Raw genomic sequence first — 2,928 nt, 5'->3', positions numbered from 1 at the left:
CACATACACACACGCACGCACGCACGCACACACATACACACGCCCTCTCTCTCCCTCTCTCTCTCTCTCTCTGAGTAAGGAAGTACTTGCTGGTACTTTCAACTGTGTTTGACGAGTGAAACTCAACGTGTGTTGTGTACATGGTGTGTGTGTGTGTGTGTGTGTGTGTGTGTGTGTGTTAACTCCTTATAATAAAGTATAAGGGTTTAACGATTTAAGTGCACAATTTTATTTTATTTATTTTCTCAATTAAACAAATGAATATTTTCATTATGCATTAAAATGTGCAGAAGTGTGTTCACTGTAGAGAATCTGTTAACTTATTAGAAAGTCAACAAAATGTCATTTGACCAGGGGCACCTGAACTCTTGCATTCAGCTGTATATACATACATAGGTAGTATATTGTCACTGTCCAAAAAGAAAAACGTATCTCCATTTTTTGCGATTTTCACTTTTCTACATCATTTGAGGCCATTCTTTACGCTGTGTGAAAATTTCATGATGAATGGACCAATAAAATGCACCAAAATTGATTAGAACAAAATCTCTTTCTATTGACTTACATTAAAAGGAAAGAAAATGTTTTGCCCTGTAAAGTTACTATTTTGGAGATGGTTTTCTTTGGACAACGACGATATATAGATATATACACTAACTGAGCACTTTATTAGGAACACCTCCTTGTTTCTACACTCATTGTCCATTTTATCAGCTCCACTTACCACAAAGGAGCACTTTGTAGTTCTACAATTACAGAATGTAGTCCATCTGTTTCTCTGTATACGTTATTTGCCCCCTTTTATCCTGTACTTCAATGGTCAGGACCACCATAGAGCAGTTTTTAAACACCTCAGTGTCACTACTGGACTGAGAATAGTCCACCAACCAAAATATCCAGCCAACAGCGTCCTGTGGGCAGCATCCTGTGACCACTGATGAAGGACTAGAGGATGACCGACACAAACTGTGCAGCAGCAGATGAGCTACTGTCTCTGACTTTACATCTACAAGGTGGACCAACGAGGTAGGAGTGTCTAATAGACTGGACAGTAAGTGGACATGGTGTTTAAAACTCCAGCAGCACTGCTGTGTCTGATCCACTCATACCAGCGCTACACCAAATAATCCAAATAATACCTGCTCTGTGCTGATCCTGTGGGGGTCCTGACCGTTAAAGACCTGGGTAAAAGGGGGCTAACAAAGTATGCTGAGAAACAGATGGACTACAGTCTGTAATTGTAGAACTACAAAGTGCTCCTATATGGTAAGTGGAGCTGATAAAATGGATAATCAGTGTAGATACAAAGTGGTGTTCCTAATAAAGTGCTTAGTAAATGTAGATAGAGTTACTAAATATGTGTCTTGTGTTCATATGTTATGTTAATATGGTAATGTTTGCCCCATGTGCACAGCTTACATGCATGCGCACCAAGAGCGTTACAACGCATGTATTTTCAGGCTCAATACAGTTTTTAATTCAGAGGTTGAGATTCAGTTCAATATTTGTTATGTGTAGGAATGTTAAATATGAAACAAAGCTGTAATTATCAGACACAGGGACTTGAGTCAGCGACTTGGACTGGAGTCACCCTCGAATCACATGTCGACTGAGACACGACTTGGACTCATATGGCTCTCAATGGCTCTCATCTTGCCCATAATTGATTCGTGACTCAACACAGAATCACCCTTAACTGACTTACGACTGGACTCGGACTTGCCCTTAGATGACTCACAACTTGATTTGGACTGCCCTTGAAAGACTCGTAACTAGACTCAGACTCGCCCTTAAATGACTTGCAACTCGAATTGGACTTGCCTTTAAATGACTTTTATCTCAGACTCACCCTTAAATGACTTGCAAATCCACTCAGACTTGCCTTTAAATGACTTGTGACTCGGCTCAGACTCACCCTTAAATAACTCACAACTCTGACTCACCCTCAAATGACTTGTGACTCGACTCAGACTCACCCTTAAATGACTCTCAACTCAAACTCACCCTTAAATGACTTGCAACATGACTTATGACTCATGATATTTCAGCTTGAGAAAAAAAATATTAAAGTAAAACCACCAACCTTAATGCAGTAAATTATTCACACTTTTAATTTCCAGTGTTATGTGTATGCCTTTGCTTGTCAAATTGGCCAAGGGAAAGCGCAGTCATTACTGCAGTACTGTACTCCCACAGCTTGCAGCAGTGTCAGGTTTGATATGGAACACAACAAAAGCCTTTCGTTATAGAAAAACCTTCAGGCTGATGGACAGAACAAAGTGCTACAACAGTGTTTAAAGGAAAGGGGCAAAACAGCTTGAAACTCTTGGCTAGCAGGTAGCTTGGATAGCCAGTGCAAAGCTTTTTTAGCTAAAGTAGTTTTAGTAAGTTACAGATCACCTTCCTGTAAAACTTACTAAAGTTCAGCTGAATTAGATGTAGCTGGTTTATGTGCTATATAAACAACAGACTCACCAAGTTAAAGTTACGCTTCTTTTCTACTGAACACCACATTAACTGCTTATAGCTCTTCAGTTCTGTGCTTTGAGTGGGCCCACTTTGTAACTGAAGCCGGGTTGACTCGAACAGATTTTTTAGTAGTGGTTTACTTCATACAAAGCAAGGCCTGCAGCTAATAATGAGACTAAGTAAAAATTGTGTATACATATTACAAGCCCCTCCCTCTCCTTTCCCACTTGATAGGTGTTAGGTCATAGGTTCACCCAGATGACAGCCCTATTGACAGTGGTTTCTGAGAGATGATACATGAGAGACCCCCAGAAGAGACCAAGAGATGCACTGATGATAGTACACTGTTTCAAATAAGATTATTTGATACATACTGAAATTGTTTCCCCCTTAACAAATTAGTGCACTTCTATAAATGGACTTCTCGGGCAGCAGGCCTGCAGACATGGCTCCACTGTT

Source organism: Colossoma macropomum, unplaced genomic scaffold (genome assembly GCF_904425465.1).
Source record: "Colossoma macropomum unplaced genomic scaffold, Colossoma_macropomum, whole genome shotgun sequence".
In the NCBI taxonomy this organism is placed as follows: Eukaryota; Metazoa; Chordata; class Actinopteri; order Characiformes; family Serrasalmidae; genus Colossoma; species Colossoma macropomum.
The sequence above is the reverse complement of the archived record's forward strand: the minus strand, read 5'-3'. Positions refer to the sequence as shown.